The sequence below is a fragment of the Peromyscus maniculatus genome, chromosome 5 (assembly GCF_049852395.1).
Source record: "Peromyscus maniculatus bairdii isolate BWxNUB_F1_BW_parent chromosome 5, HU_Pman_BW_mat_3.1, whole genome shotgun sequence".
NCBI lineage: Eukaryota > Metazoa > Chordata > Mammalia > Rodentia > Cricetidae > Peromyscus > Peromyscus maniculatus.
In genome coordinates, this window is record NC_134856.1 from 42,353,029 (window position 1) to 42,374,523 (window position 21,495).

General features: G+C 42.4%; 1 long non-coding RNA gene across 1 annotated transcript in view; it reads left to right on the top strand.

The window, feature by feature from the left end:
• Positions 1–3,195: 3,195 nt before the first annotated feature.
• Positions 3,196–21,495, top strand: part of LOC121829731 (uncharacterized) — a 120,519-nt gene continuing 102,219 nt past the window's right edge. Inside the window, exons 1-2 of the long non-coding RNA XR_006072797.2 lie at positions 3,196–3,329; positions 3,469–3,655. This is a non-coding gene — a long non-coding RNA (uncharacterized LOC121829731). The remainder of the gene's footprint in view (positions 3,330–3,468; positions 3,656–21,495) is intronic.

Below are 21,495 nucleotides of genomic sequence, written 5' to 3' on the forward strand. Positions count from 1 at the left end.
GTCTTGAGACACTGAAATCCATAACCCATAGGGCCCTGAATGGTTTGGCCCTTGCTAGCTTCTCTGGCCTCATGTTGCAGTCTATTCCTCCCCATCCTCCCCACTCACACTGGTGTTCCTGTGGTTTCTGGTAAGACTGTATCTTACCATTGTACTCTTCACATTCAATTTCCACCCCCTACAGTGTGCCTTCATCTCTATGATTTACTCATAATTCAGATTTCAACATAATTGTATTATGGCAGCTATCTGGGTGCACTTTCTCTGACTCATGTATATGTTGCCTTAAATGTTTTTCCTTTATAACACTTACCATGGTTATTATTTTACATTTAATTTTGAGATCATTTTATTAGTATCTCTTGCCCACTGGGGTACAAGCTCTATTGTAGCTGGAGAGCTTCTCTCCAGGTCCCACCAAGCCCTGGCAGTCCCTTAGCCCATTTATAAAATAAACATACAGACATTTATATTATTTAAACTGCTTGGCCATTAGTTCAGGCCTATCATTGTTTAGCTCTTACTCTTATATTCAGCCCATTTCTATTAATCTATACTTTGCCACGTGGCTCGTGGCTTACTGGTACCTTACATCTTCCTTGTCCTGGTGGTGGCTACAGGGAGTTTCTTCCTTCCCTTCCTGTTCCCTTAATTCTCTTCTCTGTTAGTCCCGCCTATACTTCCTGTCTGGCTACTGGCCAATCAGTGTTTTATTTATTAACATATTTGCCATACAGAACATCCCACAGCACTCTATGATGCCAGACACCATATCTGGTCCACTCATTTTGTCAGCGAAATTAATGCTAGCTGTGCTTACATTGATGTGAGCAGTCTTAAAATCTCAGTCATCCAACACTATGAAGTTTATTCCTTCTGCCATAGTCTAAAGTTGGTGAGTCAAGTCTTCTCTAATTAAGCCCCCAGAGAACCAGATGACATCCTCATCTTGTCTCTGTCACCTTCTGGATCACATCAAAGGGGAAAAGAATGAGATGTCATTTGGGAGGTTTTATGAACCAAGCCAAGCATCTCCGTATTCTACTCACACCTCACTGGCCAGAGCTTAACTGCAAAGTCTACTTCAGAAGAGTTGGAAAATAAAGATTGTGTGTCTGAGAAGAGGAGAAAGTGGATATTTGGGACATGTGTCTCTGTCACATGGTTCTATCATTAGCAAAGAATGGTTCCTGATAGTAGAAAGTTCTCAAACACAAGAGGAATGAACTAAAAGTAGATGATGTTGTTTGTCAGTGAGCAGTGCGCTGGGTCAGCTACTTAAGCTCTTGGAGCACAGAGACCATGTCTGACTTGTCCATCATGCTGTCCCTGGTGCTGGAAGAGGTTTTGCCCAGGTTTAAGTTTATTCAGTGCTTGAGAGAGTCCACAGGGAAGATGGAATGCTGGGGATCTCTAAAGAAGGGTGTGGAAAGAAACCGGAAACAGTCTGAGAAGTGAGTTTGTAAGCCATGGGGAGGAAGTGATGAAGAGAAGCTGGTGTGCATGTGACTGAGTCACACAGGAGCGTGTAAATAGTGGAGAACTTTTGGGTAACACTCACATGGCTAGTGTCATCTGAACACCATGACTGCTGAGCTGCAAGCTTTAGCCTCTTCCCTTTGGTGTTATATGGAGGGACCAGGAGCCAGACAGGTCCCTGATAGGCACAGAAAGGGGCCACAGCGACATAATAAAGTTGACAAACTTCCTGCTTCTCCTTCACACTCCCAATCTGATACAAAGGCCCCGCTTCTGGCAGACCAGTCACGGCTGGTCAGATAGGTTCAGACTCATTCCTAGACGTGTTTCCCTCCAGCTGTGGGCCTATTAGCCCCCCCTCTCTTTGTCTATGCCGACCAATCTGAAATTAGAGGAGGGTGACCCATCCCCAGGCCACCAAAACCACTTAAAACCCATGGTCTTCCATGGGGAAAATGGACTTCAGTCTGAGCCCCCCCCCCCATGCTCTGCAGGGAGTCTTCTTCTGTCTCTGAGTGTGCTTTACTATGTATGTGTGCATTTTCACTTTAAATACATTTTACTTGTTGCTCTCTGCTGCTTCTGCCATTTCCCATGCCTTTTAATTCCTTCCTCGGCAGAGAAAACGAACCCGTCCAGGACCCCTAGACGGTCACAACATAGCTTCTGTCTGGGAATCGACTGTCCCTTCAGTGTGACAGGCCCTGGCCTCCTCTCTTCTTGCTAAAAGGGAGCTAAAATCAGTAAAATGTGCACAGAAGTCTGTCTTCCGATTGTCCCGACGCTGGTTCTACATAAGGGACTTTGCCCCCATCCATGCCAAGTGGAAAACCACATTAGTTCCAGGCCCAGCTGTCAGGCCAGGATTTCACCCTTGCTTTTCCCCAATCAATACACAGAAATGCCTGGTGCTGCTGGGAGGGAGGGGGGGCTGCATTTTAAAAAAATCAAAAAAAAAAAAATAGAATGAAGTCAGACAGACAAAAATCTTTGCTTTCTTTCCTGAAGCTCTCTGCTCAGAGGTGATGGAGACCACCCTGACCACTGCAGAAGGGCGTGAGGGCGCCACCCTGCATTGCCACAGAAAAGGACCTGGGCTATGGAAAGTGCCGGGTCCTGTAATGTTGGAGGTAGTGACAGGGGAGCCCCTCTACCTCTGGGGTTTCAGCGGTGCAGTGAGCTTCCCTGGATCAATACTTTAGTCTTGTCATGCTAATTGCTCATTGGTTGACATTCATGATCCTTCCTTGCTCACTCCCTATGTAAACTCCTTACAGCGGGAACAGTGAGATGCAAAAATCCAGAGCCTTCCAAGCCAAGCTCCTGCAGAAGACAGAGGGCCTGGCCGCTGAGGTATGATGCTCCCCCATTTCTTATCCCCGCCCCCCTTAAAAAGCTTCATGTCTGTCTGAATGTGGTAAGGATAGAGAGGTACGTGCAGAAATGCAAAGGGTAACTCTCCTACACAAGGTAACTAGCATTCCCATTTTAGAACAAAACAGGAGCTCCTCTGTTGTCTTCCACAGCCTCCAAACACAAACAAGCAAACCAATGCAAAGCAGAAAACATCCATCCACCCATCCTGTGAGTCTGGTTGCCGCCCTTCCTGTCCTGGTGACGGTCACTCTTCACCATTTCACACTGAGCATGTACCTGCACTTGCTCCCAGACTAGGGTATGTCAGACAGAGCTGGAGAGCGAGACAGGAAGAACAAGAAGGCATTTGGTGTGTGTGTGTGTGTGTGTGTGTGTGTGTGTGTGTGTGTGTGTGTGTGTGATCACACCTACCATATTGGCTTCCTGTCCCTGGAACATCAGCTTTCTAGCTGGCTGAGCCTGTCCCCATGATTGTACGTGTTGCCACTGAGACCACCCCAACTCGTACCCTGTAAGCTTCGGGCCTGTGCTATGCAGGGTTTTGTTAAGCTGTTTAGTATTAATTGATTTTTTTTCCCATTTTTTTCTTTCTTTCCCTGGGCGGGTCAATAGCTGGATGCTTCAGGAGCAGAGGATCTATCAACCGCAGACCAAGCGTGGGGAGCTGCAGACAAACCTGAGCAGCAACCTGGCCAGCTCGGGGAGCGCCGACCATCCTCAGTGGCCTGGCAGTGGGCAGCAGGAAATGCGCCGTGGCCACGAGGCAAGGAATCAACTCCGACACGATCATTGACACCTGGTAAGTTTCTTTACTTTTGAAAAGTGAAACAGAAGATAACCAAGTCTTGCTTTCCTTACTCAAAAAGGGTCGACAGTGTTTTTGACTAATTGTAGTAATGAGCAAATTCTAGAAGCCCCTGCAGACCTGGGAGCATGGGCTAGGGAGAATGAGGATCCGCGGCATAGATAACGGTTAACCAAACTCTGATCCTAAGGTGAGGCACTACAGCCAAGCAGACGTCCTGGGCATTGATCCTTGCATTCTGTTATTGATTTTCTCTTGGGGCCAAGAATAGGGTGGACCTATGGAGGACAAGAGGGGAACCGACACCTTCCCGGAGGGCCGAGCAGCCCTAATCGGTGATAACAGTGTTAAGTGGTCTGCCTGGAGATGAGGTTTGCTCGGATCTATTGATCTGTGCTCCCCTGGGATATAAATCCTTCTGAATTTGCTTTCGTGGATATAAATATTTATAATTAAAATAGCCTAGGAGCCTCTTCTAGGCACAAGAAGAGTGGCCCATTCCAGGATAAAGCTTGATATCCATCTCTTGCATTTCCCTTCTTTGCACACGTCTCTCACTTGGCTTCCATTCGTACATCTCACTCTGCTTGGAAGCCGATTTTGAGCCCCTCTGTGTAGCAGGCACAATGTCTGACTATCAGAATCCAGGTGGAAAAAAAAAAAAAAACAACCTTTCGTTCTAACTGCAGCATCCGGCTGGGGAGGGAGTGTGGCTTCCCCAGTGAAGGCTGTGTCGTTCACGTACATTCAGGATCTGGGACTCGGAACGAAATGGGCTATCTGGGTGATGAGGGGCTAGGGAAAAGACTTATTTTTCCAGTAATTGCTTTGTTTTTGCTTTTATTGGTGAATCCGTTTGGATCACATAGCAAAGGGACATTATAACACAAATGTTTTCCCCAAGGCTGAGACCCGCATCGGCTAGCTGTGCAATATTCGCACTAGGAGAACAACCTGAAGGGTCCCAGACTCTCACTTCCTACCACCTCATAAATGTAAGCTTGCGTGGTGCGAACAGGGCGCCCTTACAAAAGATAATGAAGAGGAGAGGGGACGACAGGGGACCTCCCGGGCAGCAGAGCCATAAGCCCAGCCAGCAAGACAGGCAACATGGAGCAAAGCTTGTCACACTAAAAGGACAGCCCTCATTCAGCTTTAGGGTTTAGAAATCTGGGTGGAGAGCATGTGGGGTTGAAAAAAAAAATTCATCTACCGCGTTCCTTAAACTAGTGATCTGTTTTGGTGTTTGGGATCCAATCTTTTAAGACTGGGAACTTCTGTTTTGATCGGGCATGTCCCTTGCTTTGGTGCCAATAATGGGTCTGTCCTTGGCATAATTTAGGGGAACAGAATTAAACACTTGCAGATCTTACACTGACTGAAGATGTTGTGTTAGTGGGTGTGTAGCTCTGCATGGAATAGTGGGAAAATTCATTGTTTTATTTTTCTCCTAATTTTAGATTATTTCATTATTCCAGCCTGTCATTCTAGAAGTTGATAACTATCTGTGTATCTTTGTGTAGGTGTCTGGATTTGGAAAGTGATGAGTATGAGCAAATTAGTAATTGACATTTCTCTATTTGCCACGAATTACCTTTCCTGGATTTGTATTAAGCTTTTTTTCCCCCTTTTTATCCGGACACAATATTTTCAAAACTCAAATGCAGTTTATTTGCCTCTTTTTCAGTGTATGGCTGAAGGTAGGGACTATAGCAATGGGCAGCCAAGGGTCAGGATCTGGGGCATTTGAGTTTGATAATTTATACACAATAAAATCTCACAAGTGTAATTACAACAGCTTTGTTTTGACGTGGGGTTTGCAAGTGCCCTTGAGGCCGAAAACCACCTCAAACTGGCAATGGAGTCGATGTGCATAGTTACTGTGTGTCTTCATGACATGGAGAGAACTGGAATACACCTCTCTTTGTCTGATCAATATGACACCCCAAATATGATGTGTTTATAAAAATGAACTTCCAACATTGGTGTAAAGAATGCAGGCCTAGGCTAGAACTTAAATCCCCTTTCCTAGGTTGTAATGAAAAACACAATTAATAGAAATATTTTTTTTAACTAGCCTGAGATCTGTCATTCTCTTATTGTGTGCGTCCTTTGTCAATGTTTGCTTGAATATTCCTGTAAAGAAACTTAGTTGGGGAAAGCAATAGAAATTTTAAATTGGAATAAATTCCACCAATTAAATGTGTACATGTTCATGATCTCAGTGTCATTAACTCTAGACAGCAGATCCATAAACTAGTGGCTGTGTTTTCACTACAGGTTGTATGTGAAAGCTCATCGCCAGCTATGGGGAAGTAATTTAATTAGGAGATCATCTAGTCACTGAGGATAACAAGTCATTGTCTTGTAGGAATATAAATCCTGGGTTATAGAGATGTCTATAGACTGTACTCTCATTTTATATTTTATACATATAGATATATTTTCTTTCTTTTTATGTCAAACTCAGCTTATTGGCAAGGTAATTCTAATTTAAACTGACTTCTTTGAGGCTTATGTAGAGTGAAACATACATTTTTTTCTTGTTCCTTATTCTTCTCTCCTACAGTGCATCCTGACTACAACCTCCCATAGATATATTTTCAACACAATCTGTCTAACAGTTTTGATCTTCAATATATTTAATAATATAAGGTTATAGTAAAATCTGACTGAAATTTCTATATTTATAACAAAATACAATTATATAAATACTTCACTGTTGTTTCCTTGCTAATAAGATATCTATTATGGTTCAAATCTCCTAAAGAATTTTGGCATGCTCATTTGAGTAAACGTAAAAGACAAATTAGAACAATGGTTGTCATCACGACTTTACCAATGATAAAGCATGGGCAAGGTGACACATATTAATGCCAGACTTGAGGCTAAGACCTGAGGCCATGGGTTTCTGGTCAAGTGTTCTTTCCACAGCTACTAGCCATCTCTATTGATGTTTGACAACATTTTAGAATAATCATTAAAACCAATGAAATGCATGTATGCAAATGCTAGTTGATCTTAAGTGATCCTTAGCATCCTACTCATGCCCCACCCCAAATGGCAGAGTATTTCAGCTGTCTTTCTTTGACCTTTATCAAATCACAGCCTGCCCTTGATTCTGAGGTCATTACATACCTATTTTGTTAGCTTCAGAAATTCTGTGTGAGCTGTTAATACATCTTACAGATTTGCTGCCCAGGGATGCGTCCTATGAAATGTGGAATCACTCACTATTTTATTTTGTAAAGTCGTTAATATGTATTTTGTCTTTAGAACTACTAACATTTTTTGTAATGAAACAGTGTGTAAAATTTGAAACATCAGGTAATTAAAAGCAAGAATGAGCTATTCCTTCAGGGACTATCGCCTACTGTTTCCTCAGCCTCCTCCCTATGTGGGAGTGCTTAACCTTTGCTGTGCCAGATACTACGATAGACCCAAAACCATGTCCACTTCACAAAATGATTCTGTTGTGTGCCTCAAGAAAAAACACATAGTCTGATGAGGGAATCCAATCAGTATAGAAATTTAGTTAAAAAGAGAATAAATCAATTAAATATTAAAATCAGTTTCTGATATACCAACATGTATTTCTTATTAAAACATGACGTAGCCCAATAGTAGATGTACTACTATAATATTAAGGCAACAATGACCATAAAAGATGGGAACTGACTACAATGGTATCTTATATTAATATAATATGAAACAACTGTGAATTCTATAGGGGACGTTAACAGTGGTATTGTTAATTTTGCTATGCTTTGCTCCCTTTTATTTGCAATGGAAGGAAATGCTAAATATTGGTTGGTGCTAGTGAAAACAAAGAGGTATTGTTTCTCCATCCATGATCATAGGTTTGCTAAAGTCTCACTAGTCCTTGGAAATCAGTGGGTGCCTGTTAAGAACCCCTCTTACTGAACAGGTTCTGCTTATCGTGCAAAGCTTAGCTGAAGCATCACTCAACAGAACTTAGCCAAGCCTCCCTCAGTTAGAGTCAGCTGCTTTTCCTCTGTGCCCCCAAGTACTCCACAACCTCTCCAGCCTGGCTCCTAGCACTCCACAGGATCTGCATCAATTTGCTCCTCCTTCCTACACTTCCTGAGAACATGGACCATGCCTTGTACTATAAGTTACCATCACCTAGCACAGTATCCAGCCTATTGTAGATATTTCACTAGACATTGAAAGGAATAAAGATGGAAAACTTAAAGACAGGGAGCTTTTTTTAAAGACCACAGACTATAGTCTTTAAAATTTGAAATTAAAGTCAGCAGCTTGACAGTTTGCTTGGGTCAGGTTTTCTATTGATCCCCAGGTACTAAAAAGATCACGTGGACCAGTCCTGTTTCCCCTTGAGTGCAGATCTCTAGTTATAACCCCTTTAGAGCCACAGGCTCTGGCCAGAGGCATCCCTCAGTGGTTAAGAGTACTTGTTGCTCTTGCAGAGGATCCAGGTTCAATTCCCAGCATCCACATGGTGGTTCATCACCATCCCTAAATTTAGTTCCAGGGGTTCTGATGCCCTCTTCTGACCTCCTCAAGCATCAAGCACACACATGGTGCACATACATACATGCAGACAAAACACTCATGTATAAATTAAATGGATAAATCTAATAAAAAATTAAGTCATAGCCCCATACTAGTGGCCTAAGACTATTAGTACCTGAGGTTCAGATCTGTTTTACTTCTTGGAGGCCCTCATCTGTAAAGAAGAGGGAGGGGCAGGGTGGACATGGAGATGAGGGACTTTTTTGGGCTTTTCAGGACTTTGTCAGTCAAATTTTAAAAGACAGGAAAATGGCTTTGATGCTAAAGTCATTTATAATGTGAAAGTCCTCCCTAAAACTCTATGTACTGGAAAATGATTATTAATATTTCCTTGAAAACTAGAACACTAATAATAAAAGCATCCTCAGTCCTTAGCATGGATGTTTTATGTGGGATAAACACAGATGCTTATATACATGAAGGCACATTTCCAGACATGCACTTGGCTTCTCAATATTAATGTCACATAAAAATCAGGACCTATTAATGCATACTGACTTAATTTTATGTGCACCTCTTTTTTCACAGTAATAAATGTTTGTCATTTCTTTGTAAATGAATGGGTATTCACAGATCAAAGTGAGGCTGCATATTTCTTGGGCATATTTATTTTGATCTACAATGAACCCATTTACAACAGAAAGAAGATATATATCAGAACAGATAAAAATTGGGGAAGATATAGCTATTTTTATTATCAAGTAGCTGTCTTCCATTTAATGTCATTTTGCAGGAATTCATGTTGAACCTAAGTCTTTGATTAACAGTTCAATGACACTCGATACATCCCCACAGAATATCTCACTGGAAAAATACCAGTAAACCTCAGGAATTTAAGTTGCTAAACTGAATCTGGATAAAGTTCACTTTGCCCCACCACTAATAGGATGAAGACTCAAGTACAATGTGTTTATCACACAAATGTCATCATGTCAGGGTCATCAGTAAGTATACTGGGGGAATGGATGCTAACATACCCTTCAGGCCCGACTCAGGTTTCAGTACTCACATCGATTGTAGCAATTGACAGTTAATATCCTGGCTTCTCTTTCTCTTGAACGTTCCCAAATGGAATGTGACTGAAACTTGAAGAAGACACGAACAATAATTACAACAGTAGATGAGGCCAAGTAGCTCTTTGAACTATGGATCAAGAATTGCTCTTGGCTGGGCAGTGGTGGTGCATGCCTTTCATCCTAGCACTTGGGAGGCAGAGTCAGGCTGAACTCTCTGAGTTTGAGGCCAACCCCGGGCTACAGAGTGAGTTCCAAGACAGCCAGGGCTAAAAGGAATTGTTCTCAATGAATTGGCCCATGTTTAGCTCCTTTCTTTTGAGAGAAAGCAGTATGAGTTATCTGTTATGTGTTTTGGTTTCTAAGGTCCACAGTTTACTCATACATATCCTTTACCATTACTGTCGGCTTCTCTCTGATATCATCATCTTTCTCTTGAGTTATCGTTTCTCTCTTTCTCACTTTCCATTCTCTTTATTATTAGTAACTACTTCCCTAATTTTCTTGATTTGGTCTACAACTATTTTTTTCAGGGGAAAAATTCTTATTCTTAGCAGAGGCAATAATTTTCGTATGATACAGTACACATTTTTCCCAAGCAGAAAGGAAAATACAGCAAGTTGGGAGAGACACTTCAAATATACAACATGATGTAGCAAACACTTCCTTTATTGTTTTAGCTGTGAGTTATATTTCATAACGAGATATAGCTTTGCCTCCACTTATATAAGCCCTTTAAACATGTTTCTAGTTTTGTATGTGTTTGGTTCAAGGTAATATTTTTTTTCAAGGTGATATTTTAATTAGCCTATATTAATTGTGTGCAGTACTGCATCTCATGGGGGCATCTTCATGTAAATTGATCATGTATTCTAAGCCTATTTCCCCTTCCTCCCCTCCTCTGTCCTCTAATCTTACAATATATCTGCCCCTCTCTTCCAAGATGTCCCCGAGTCTTAGGAGTAACAGTAGTGTTGTAGATGTATCAAATGGTGTTGGGCAACCCACAGTCAGTTGTTCTCTGCATTTTAACCAGATGTGTTTTTCTGTGATAGTCTACATTGGTAGCAATAATAAACTTCTCTGAGGAGGGATTAGAGTTACATTTTTCTGTGGGTGTAAGGATAAATATTCAGAATGCAGTCAGAAATTACATTGATTTAAGAGCAGTAGCAGGCTCTCCTCTAGGGTCCATGACCTCACTAGCCATGAGTGGTTGCCTGGGTTTACAGAACCAGGCAAGAATTCTCTCCTATTGAGAGGAACTTAACTCCAATTAAAAAGCTGTTGGTTACCCCTACAATATAAGTGCCACTATTGCACCCTGATATATCGTGCCATGTTAGTCATTGTTGAGGTTAGTTCATGGGCTTTGCAGCTGGCTAGGACTATTTATTGCTTTTCTCCATTGGCAGCTTGTGTAGCTCCTTCAGATACTATGAGAGCTAGTCCTCAGGAAAGAGGCTTCCAGTTCTGTTCCAGCTCAACTCTTCCAAGTCCTGTGCCCCAAATGTAAAATTACTTTTTCTTTATCTATTCCTTTGTTGACAGACACTTAGGTTGGTTCCATTGCTTAGCTATTGTGAATAGAGCAGCAATAAAAGTTGAGTATGTTACTTGAAGTCCTTTAGGTAAATAACTAGGATAAGTATGGCTGGGTCATGTGGTGAATCTATTTTTAGCTTTTCTGAGGATCATCCATAGTACTTTCCACTGTTTACATTCCTACAGCAGTGTCTAAGGGTTCCGTCTTGTTTACACCCTCCACAGCATTCACTGTTCTTTGTTTTCTTAGTGACTGGCATCCTGACAGTGGTGATAAGTTATTGGTGTAACTTGAACTTTATTTCAAAGGTTTGTTGGTCATTTGTCCTTCATCTTCCAAGAACTAACTGTCTGTTAGTTTCATTGGCCTGTTTATTGATTGATTGGGTTGTTTTATATCCTGTTATTTAGATTTTTTTTTTTAGTTTTTTGTATATTCTAGATACTATTCAATCCTCCGTCAAATGAATAACCAATAAAGATTTTCTCCCATCCTATAGGCTGTCTGTTCACTCTCATTTCCCTTGCTGTGCACAAGTTTTCTGTTTCATGAAGTCACATTCATCAATTATTGCCATTAATTTCCTAAGCAACCAGAGTCCCTTTCAGGAACTACTCCTCCATGCTTGCATCAGGAAGTGTTTTCCAAACCTTTTCTTCTAACTGCTTCAGAAAGAAGAAACCTCTTTAAAAAGAAAACAACAAAGACTTGACAATGTCTTCAGAATCATTAATTTGAAATAAAGAAACTATATTAACTCAGTATGCTTATTTACTTAACAGCCAACAAATGGTCCACATTTTAAAGATTATTTTACAACAAAAAAGTATTCTCCATAATTGTCATCTATTAAAATATGACCCCTATGCCTAGTGATACGATGAATCCAATACAAAGAGAAAATGATAGGAAGGATGTAGAGGAGAGTGATACCAAGGGCAGGAAGCAGCTCTGGCAATGGATAAGGATACATCATCCTAGACAAATGTGGTCACTCTCAAATCACATTCCATGATTGATGGATGAAGGGGCTGCTCTAAAGTTAATATATACGGATTTTACTAAAGCATTTGATACACTGCAGAGTGAATTTTCACTTGCAAAATTAATTCAAATTGGGTAGACTGTGTGCGTGGTCACATAGATTGAAAATGGACTAAAAAACCATAAACAAAGAGCAGAGACAAATGTCAGCTCCTCACATTTAGGCTGGAGGCAGTGTCTGCTACCTCTGTGAGGACTGGGGCCTGCATCTGTGCCCCATGACTGCCTTACTACTAACCCCAGAAGGAATTCGCAGAATCCACAGACTTTTGACACAGGAAGTATCAGGAACAAGGGAACAGTTAGAGCATATAAAGAGTTGGAAATAAGAGCAAAAATTAAAATTTAGTATAATGGGTACCTTGAGTAATGACTAAGAGTAGGCAAGAAGATTATAAGGGAAATGGTTACAAATGCTTTTTATTTTAGTTATTAAAACATTGATTTGGAAAACTGCAGTTGAAGCCATGATGTTGTCAAACAGGGTTATTGTCCTTTTTGTTAGGATCTGAATTGCTATAGTCCTGTGTGCTTCAGATTTAAATTCGCACAAAGAATTCAGTGAAATGCTGAAAAGGCAAATGGAGTTGGTTCATAAATATTGTGATTATGTCTATTTAAGAGAAACTACTCAGGTAACAGTGATTTCCTCAACTATATGATGGCCATAGAACAAATAATCATTCTGACTGACCTTGACTTATAGGAATCCATCTGATTAAAACAAAGAAAAAGTCTCTCAGTCATATTCCTGTAAGTGCCAGGCAATTCTTTTTTTTTTTTTTTTTTTTTTTTTTTTTTTTGGTTTTTTGAGGCAGGGTTTCTCTGTGTAGCTTTGCGCCTTTCCTGGAGCTCACTTGGTAGCCCAGGCTGGCCTCGAACTCACAGAGATCCGCCTGGCTCTGCCTCCCGAGTGCTGGGATTAAAGGCGTGCGCCACCAACGCCCGGCAGCCAGGCAATTCTTAATATTGCATCTGATTTTATTATTTAAATTCTTTAACACCATAAATGTTCAGTTTAGAAGCAGAATGGACTCTTTAAAATTAAACAGGATTGCCTTTAATCCCAGCACTTGGGAGGCAGAGGCAGGCGGATCTCTGTGAGTTTGAGGCCAGCCTGGGCTACCAAGTGAGTTCCAAGAAAGGCGCAAAGCTACACAGAGAAACCCTGTCTCGAAAAACAAACAAAAAAACAAAACAAAACAAAAATTAAACAGGATAAAATCAGATTTCTCTTCTATTGATAGCATTATCTCATTTGCCATCAAAGCCTTTACACATTCACCATCCCACCCAACCTCTTGGCCACATGGTTGGAGGTGGGGGGGGGTGGTATCCTCATTCTGTAGTTGCGGATGTGGAAACTGAGGAGGTGAACGGCTTACACTACATCATTAGTAAATGACAAGGTTGTTCCTAACGGACTTTATGGATGACTCGTCTTGGAGTCTTTCCACTGAGCAGCATGCTTTTCCTGCCTGCTCTACTTAAGAGATGCTCTGGAAGGCTTGCTCTTAGGGTCTGATCTTGGCTTTAACTTTGTTCTCTGATGAAATCAATGACATAATAGAAAGACCTGATATGGAATCTGAGATATAGCCGTCACCAACAACGGTCACCTCATTTTCTTCTTCTTCTTCTCCCCATGTCTCCCCTTCATCCCGTAGTTATCGAGCCCCTGGTGGATGCTGGCCCTGTCAGCTTTGCAAGTCAGCCATCCCAGCTCCTCTGAAAGTTCACATCTCCTGAGTCAGGCTAGAAGCTCCGTGAAAGGAGACTCTTGTGCCTGCCTGCTCCCTTCAGTGTCCCCAACACCTAGCATAGGACAACAAAACGACTGTCTGCTGCCTCCTCCCTTCACAATTCTGTTAAGCATTGGCCAGGCTAAGGCCTCAGGTGCCTTCATTCTCATGCACAACAGCAAGTGAAAAATAGCCCAGAGCCTCACTGCACACACCGGAAGAGTAGAACTCCTGGAGCATTAGCTACCCAACATAGAAGCTCCTATGTGTGATGCCAATGCCACCTTCCTGCTGCAGACTCTCCTCTGTGTCCCTGACTAGTTCTCAGTCCCACAAAAACAGCAGATATACATATCATGGCTAGAAATCATTTCTGCCACGGATGTCACTGGCCACGGTTGCATTGGTTGTGTGACTGTCACAAAGAACGCTTTTGTCATACCGACCCTCCTCTTCTGCATCAGACGGATTGCAGCTGGGGGAGTGCACCTGACGTCTTCAGCCAAGTGTCAGGTGTAATTTAGCACAGCCAGATGAATTATGGGATTGCCCTTTAGGAAAAGGCTGGGAGCCCAGCCCTGCCTGTCAAATAGGTCCCTGCCTCCTGGTGAACTCTGCAGGTGAATGAATCAGTATTTGGCACATCAGCATTTCATAGCGCATCCATGCTAATGTCTTTTTGAAATGAAACTGAGAAAGCTGTTAACCTCAGTTAGCTGGGTGTCCCCTCTGTGACCGGGATAAATCATCAATGTAGAGTCCGAGGATTCTGTCCTTACTGCTTTGGGGAATTAGAGCTAGAGCTATGGGGAAAATCAATAGGAGGGGTCCTCAAATCTCAGAGTGCTAGATACGGATTATTTCTCTTCCAAAGAAGACGTAATTATCACTTCTCCTTACCCCCTAATTTAGCTGTTCTTTCTAATTTTGTTCAATTAGCATACCCTTACTATCTTTTTTACAAGTCTTTGATTTTCATTGTCTGTAGTACATACATTTCCATTGTCTGTAGTACATACATTTCTGTTGGCTGTGATTCATCCATTTCTGTTGTCTGTAGGCATTTACATGTGCATGTGTGTACATAGTATATACAGGCATTTACATGTGCATGTGTTTACATAGTACATACAGGCATTTACATGTGCATTTGTGCATATTTGTCTTAGTTTCTATTCTATGGAAGAGACACCATGATGAACTTATAAAATAAAGTAATTTAACTGGGGGCTTGCTCCCAGCTCCAGAGGGTTTGCCCATGACCACCATGGTAGAGAATATGGTGGCAGACAGGCATGGTGCTAGAGCAGTAGCTAAAAGCTTACATCCGGGTCCACAGGCAGGAAGCAGAGAGAACGAGACTGGGCCTGGCACGGGCTTTTAAAACTTCAAAGCCCACCCCCATGACATACCTCCTCCAATAAGGCCACACTTCCTAATCCTTCCTAAACAGTCCACCAACCAGGGAAACAGACATTCAGATATATGAGCCTTTAGGGGCCACCCTCATTCAAACCACCACAATGTGCACATGTACATGTGCAGGTATATAAACTCCCAGGATACCTCACACCTGAAAACCTGATCTTCACTGCAAGAGTAGCCATGGTTAGTCAGTTGGAGATTCTCCACAATTGCTTGAATATCTTTCCAAGGCTCAGACTCAAAAAGCATCCCTGTGAGAGCCACACATCAGCCTTGTGAGGCAGGAGTCACTAGTTCTGTTTGGTGTTTAAACAGATGCAGACCTAAGGGAGTGTAAAGACTCAGGGGTAAGCCCAGCACTTCCTCAGTCATCTGTGCCCTGCAGCTGCTGTGTGACCTAGGCCACGTGTTAGGAGGCACAGGGACCCTTCGCCCTCACAAACCAGCACACAGAGTATGGCTGTGACCTCATACTTCTTCATGGCCCAAAGGCTCTTGCCTTCCACCTCAGCAGTCCCAAGGAAAGCCTACTTATTACTTCCCGTCTTCATATCACCAGGCCTTGGTATTTACAAGCAGGTGTACAGTTGCTTTGATTAGCTCCAATGTGTATGTTATTCCCTTTCTCACTTTTCCTTCTAAGGATTCTGAACAAAAAGAAAAAGAGGAAGAAAGAAAAAGAAGAAGTAGGTGGTTGGAACTTTTAAATTAAGGTTCACAATGAAATAAATGTTCAAGAGCGGCATGAGGGAGAGTCTGGAAGACTCCTCAACCAGAAAGAAGACAACGGATGATAAGGGTGGTACAAGGTCTTCTGAACAATTTTTGGACTCGTTCTGCCAATCTTTTTATTTCCCAGAAAAAAAACATAGCGAAGTATAAGCTGTGGAAAGGGCAGTCGGAGGCTGGTGGGGATGTGCGTGGCGAGCTTAGACGGGGCGGACATGGCTTTGCTCTGTTTTGTAGCAGTGCTGGGGATGGGGCAGGCTTGCCTCTGCCTCCCCTGAGCAAGAGCCCTGCTGCTGAGCTGGATCTCCAGCCCCAAAGGAGCTTTCTAGATTGTCTCTGTAGTTGTTCACTTGATGGAGGGAGAAGCTGGCTTCCACTGACAGAATTTAATCAACACAGGGATACATGACACACAGCATCCTTTTGGTTGTTTTGTTTTTTGCTGTTTTTTTTTTTTCCTGGGGTTTTTTGAGATTGAAATAGAATCTTTACAAAAGTGAAACTGAAACTCAGAAATGTTAACCATTTTTCCCAAGCCACCAAGTCTATTGGGTTGCAATATTAGAATCTGGTAGTTGTGCAGTCCATGAGTCTGGATGTCTCAGCCGGTCTTCAGGATATGCTGGAATCCTGAAGAAGGAGGCTCTAATGCCAGTGAAGGAATGGACTCGCCAGCCAGAGCAAGAGTGAGCAGGAAAGACAGCAAACTTCCTTCTTCCATGCCCTTTATCTAGGCTGTCAGTAGAAAGTGTGGTCCAGATTAAAGGTGGATCTTCCCCCCCTCAAAAGATTCAGATTAAAAGTGGTTCTTCCCACTTCGAATGACTTAATTAAGAAAAAAAATTCACTGATGTACCCAGCCACTCTGGTTTTAGTCAATTCCAGATGTAATCAAGTTGACAACCAGGAACAGTCATCACATTCCCTCAGCCTCCCAGTGGCCAGGGTCATGTCATGCTGACCTTTTGTTTCCTAGTCTTTAATGGCAGTTAACCAAAGTTTTGGAAACACACACACACACACACACACACACACACACACACACACACACACACACACTGAGCAATCATTCCCCAAATGGCAGAGATGTTGGGAAATCAAGTTATCCAACTTCACTCTTAAAGGAGCAACATTAATTGTAGATTATTTGCTTTTGAAACTGTTCAAGGGAAGATTCTGTTTTCCAATTTGGACATAAAATTAAATTCAGAAGAATTTAATATGTGTATATCAAATTTTAATTTGGTTTTCAGCATATAAGTGGGAGAGCAATTCCTCAAATCAGAAATGTGTCTCAATTAGATGTTTAAAAATACAGCCCCAGTACATTATAATTTTTTAAATGACTCTGTCTTCCCCTGTTGTACATTATCCAAAGCAACTTGGACCACAGCTGGTTACATTCTCACCCCCAGTGGAGAGGTTCTGAAATATTCCCTAGGAGGAGGAGGTAGTAGAGCATAACTTAAATGCACAAATAACCCCCACGTTCAACTTTAGCTAATAATTTGAACCTCCTGTGACTAACCAGTCCCTTTGTCAAAACTTCCATAACCAAGAGTGGTGCTGACAGGTTGAGGGACACCACCTTGGATCCCTTTGATGTGATTTGTCTGTGAAAGGGCCAGAGGAGGGCAGGGAAGGCAGGAAGAAAAGTCAGAGAAAGCTCAGTTTGTAGAGCCTGAGTCTTTAACATTTGGTTATAGTAACCAAACTTAATACCTATCACAGGTCTCCCCCATCACCAAGAGAGAGGAGAGGTCTCCCACCCTGCAACTGTTCTACAAAATCTGGGTTGAGAGGGAAATCTCATTCTGTTCTCTCCACTCCACACTGTGTGAGGACATGTAACATGGCACAGGAACTCTAAATTCCTTCAGATCTTTTGATTTGGTTTTTAATGAAGGGACTGTCAGTCTTTCCTAAGCATCCCTTGGGGGCCAGCAGGCAAAGACGGACAGGTGCTGTTGAACTTAGAAAGAGGCCGGAGCTCTGTAGGTCTTCAAGGGTGTCTTCACTCTCTCATACAGTCTTTACTAAGATCACAGGTTCAATTCACCAACTGCTCTTTTGGGGTATTGAGACCCCACCACACCCCCTGTTTACTCCTTGTCTCTAGTGGCTTCCACACTGTGATAGCAGGCTGAGCGGCTGTGGCAGAGGTCATCTGGCCCTGCTAAATCTGAAACATGTACTTTCTGACCTTTGACAAAAGTGCTGACCTCTGCTAAAATCACCAACCCTGAGCAAAGACAAGAGATGGGAAATCTAAATAAAAGCATAGCTCGCTATAGTTTATTATAAATTGCATTTAGAGCCAGCAATTAGAATAGAATAGAACACATTTGTAATGAATAGGAAATATCTTTCAGTCAGTTGGGACGACACTCAGCTGCTGCTGCTATTCCTACTATTACTACAACTACTACTAATAGTAGTAATAATAATAATAATAATAATAATAATAATAATAATAATAATATAAAATAGTGAACTAAAGAAACAGGCTTCATTTCCAGCACATTAAAAGTCAGAGGGCATTTATTCAGCATCTCAAAGTGTCATCAAAGAACTAGGCTTTTTCTGCTTATAATATCAGAGCTACAGACAGTGAAATGATTGGCATTGTCTTCATATTGGGTTACAAGTCACGTACTAAGACTTATAACCAATATGGAGCAAAAGGGGGGACTAATGAAGAAAGATTATACCCTCTGCCTGCTCCTTTCTACCTGGAAATGAGCAGCTTTCCAAGAAGGACCCTTGGGTGTCCCCAGAGGACATCTGCTTACATAGCAAAGCCACCTCTCACTGGCCATGAAGCAAAACCGCACGAATTTACTGCTCAGAGCAAAGGGAGCCATAGCATAACCTGGGCAGGAGGCACGAGGCCATGCGTTTGAGTATGAGCAGACACCGCAGTGGTGGTTGAGAAGGTAGAATCTGAGAGCAAAACTGCCTGGGTTCAGAGCTCAGTTCCAGAACGTACCTGATCCTTTTCTGGAGGACGAAGATGATAATATCATCACACACACACATACACACAGACTTATAGAGGGCTCCGAGTATCAATTTTGTGGCTGACACATGATAAATGTTGGCTATTATTGAAATCATATTAGGGGATGAGCTTGCCAAGGAAGGAATGGAGAAAGAGTAAGATGCCCTCAAGCATCTCAGATGTGCACTCAGAAGTGTTGGTAATCTAAATTGTAGCTGAAATCGCTATGAATGCATAAACTCCCTACAAGACTGAGTTCAGAGGAAACAAGAACAGAGCGCCTCGGACAGACAGAGAGGACAGTGGGAAAAGTGGACAGAGAACTAATAAGAGAATTCTGTTGGCCAGCATATTAAAACCTCAGAGAATAATAAAGGCTTATAAAGCAGTGCTTTCTCGGCAGGATATTGAAAACCCTGGATGGACGTCTCTGTTTGGTTCCTTGAGCTGATTGGTCCTCTGCTTGCTCTGGCCTAGGCACTGCCATCATTTTTGCTCATGGCACCATTTGACATAGTATTCCTGGAGTCGGAGCCAAACCTCAGTGTCGTGCAAATGCTTGTCATCAGGGAGCACTAGAGAAGTAAGTGACACATTTTGTGACAGATCCACGGGGGATTGAAGAATCTCTAAATCATCCAATGGGGCTAATTTGACAATGACATGAGGAAAACAGATCCATCCTCCTGGTACCAATTTCCTGTCTTCCCACCAGATGCTAAAGACAATAAGAAGAACTGAGATATTTTCCAATAGCCACAAAAAAAAAAAAGGGCAAAATTAATGCAAATGGGTTTTGGTGTCGGCATATACCAGCCTTGGCCGAGGTACGCTTTGTACAGCATGTATTTACTATACCTGAGTTTGGGTTCAGCAATAGAATGCTGGCCTGGGGTCATAGAAAAAGAAAGTAGATGAGCAAGAGAGAGAGAAGCGGATCAATCCTCCGCAGAGTACTGTCTACTCAGCTTCCTTCGCTGCATACAGCTTGCCTGTGCTGAACTCCACTTGACAGCAGCTTAGAGACTGTGCTTTTCTGTGTTTCTCCTTTAACTGAAGCCAGTGAGGTTAAAGAGCTTAAGGGTAGAGAGGCCACTAGGGATGGGGAGGCCTCTGTGATCTAACCAAGATGATCAAAGAAGCTTTAAGTCCTGGAGGGTCCTGAGGCTGTGGGTCCTAGAAAAGGGGAGCCATTTCATTTGCTGTCCTTAAATGCCTCTGTTCATCACTCAAGTCAATGGTGAACTGCTTGGAAAGGGAAACTCTGTCTTGTCATTAGTGTGGCTACATATTTTATCTTCCAAACTTTTCCTGGAAAAGGGGTGCAATGAATGCATCCATCCCCCCCCCCAAGACAAGGAGCATAAACGAGGACTGTCCCAGAGTGGCTCGAATGTGTCCCCAACGTTGCAAGTCTCTTGTTTCATATAGCATAGTGTGAATAGCAAAGCCTCTGGACCCAGACTCACTAAGTCCCGGTCCTCCTGCAAACACTTGTGAGGCCTTGGCTTCTTATTTAACTTCTCTGTGGTTTAATATACTCTTTGCGAATAATATACTATTTTGGCGAAACTGGTAAGAGTTGCTGCTGCCTCCAAGTCGTGGTGCTGAGTGGACAGTTCTTAGAAAAGTTCTACTAGAGAGAGGACGTTGGGTACTTACGGTTCTTACTATTTCAGACACGCAAGGGCAGAGATTACAGTCAGCCTTCTTGCTGCATGCCTCAGAGTAGAGGAGGTGTTTGTTGAATGAAAAAGCAGGAGAGAGAAGAAATGCATAAGTGAGGGAAGAGGTGTTATCTCCTTCCCAAATCCAACTCTATGTCTTACCCAAATCCATCCTTCTTCCCATAGGTCCACTCCGTCATTAACTCCAAATACCCGACTCCTTCACTTCTGCATGTTATGATGCTCACATAGTTTTCTACTTTAAAACAGCAAGCAAGAAAGAGTCCTCTCATCTTTCTCCTTCCACCTATTCCTGAGACTGTCAAAAGAATAACCCTCATGTATTATCCTCTCTTGCTCACAGTTATTCCTCATCCCCTTTAAAGTGACCCAGACTGAAACTGTCCACTCATAGGTGATTACTGGCATTCCGATTCCTGTATTCGATGATTCCTTCTGAGTCATTCCAGCCACTCTCTTAGGGGAACTGTCCTTTGTCACCCTCTCCATCACAAAGCAGGATCCTTGGCTTCCTTGGCTGGAACTGATCAGGTCACCTTTGTCACTCCAAAATGCCTCGACTCTTCCATCTGTGACTCTCTAAGCTCCTCAAGACTCAAGACACTTGTATCTTTCATCTATGAATACCCCTGAACAGCTAGCAGGATGCCTTTTACCCATGAATACAAATAGTTAAATCATACTGAATCAAAATTATTTATAGATATGAAGTCTGACCATTTTTGTTCCTAAAAGTAAATCTTCACTTGCTTCATTAAATCTCAATGTTGACCAGACTCCGAGAGTTTTAATCTGGACTTCCTTTCCATTGAACGGCTTCCATGTTTAAAAGTATCTCTCTCTGTCTTCGTCTCTCTCCTCTCTTTTGAACTCTGTGAATTGGTTTCTATAGGTCATTGTTCTATGCATTCATTTCTTCCGTGGATGATTTTGAAGTTAATATTGCAGGTGCCCTGATTCTCCTAGAATCTCATCATCTACCATTCAGTAGCTTTATTAGGGAGTGGCCCAGGAGCCTCACACTTGGACTTGCAACCTCCCAGTGATACACAGAACTGAACCACTCAGTCTAACAGAACCTTTAGAGTC